The following is a 588-nucleotide window of genomic DNA, read 5'->3' on the forward strand; positions in this document are numbered from 1 at the left end:
CGACACGCACAAGACTTTGGTTTTATCTTTTCTGCACATGCCTGTTTTTGCTGTCTCATTGCCTCATACACTTATCCTTTTCTCCTTTGAGCTAACTCATGCACTTTCGTTTCATGCAGATACCATGTTGGGTAAGAACATGCTCGCCGACTTAAAGGCGCTCGCCCGAAACCACGGGTTGGCGACCGGTTCCCAGACGGTGCCCAACTCGGCGGTCGAGAAGGCCATCATTCATGGGCGATCACCGCCCAAGGAGCCCACCCAACGCAAGAAGCTGGTCCTTAAGAGGCCTAAGCGGAAAGCCCCCCAAGTCGTCCAAGAGGAAGAAGAGGACGACGAGGTCACAGAGGATGGCCTTGTCACGAAAAGGAAGAGGGTGGCACCATCTTCTCCACCTGCTCAACCCCCTCTTCCAACCTCACCACCCCCATCAACGCCTGCTCCTCCTCCCTCATCGCCAACACCACAAGCCCCTTCACCACCAGTCCAAGCAGTTCCATTGGCCACTGCGCCACCTGCAACTGAGGCCCCAGAGCCAAATTTCTTGGAGGACCCCCCGAGCGCCTCTACACCACATATATCAGCAGG

The sequence above is a fragment of the Phaseolus vulgaris genome, chromosome 5, assembly GCF_000499845.2.
Source record: "Phaseolus vulgaris cultivar G19833 chromosome 5, P. vulgaris v2.0, whole genome shotgun sequence".
NCBI lineage: Eukaryota > Viridiplantae > Streptophyta > Magnoliopsida > Fabales > Fabaceae > Phaseolus > Phaseolus vulgaris.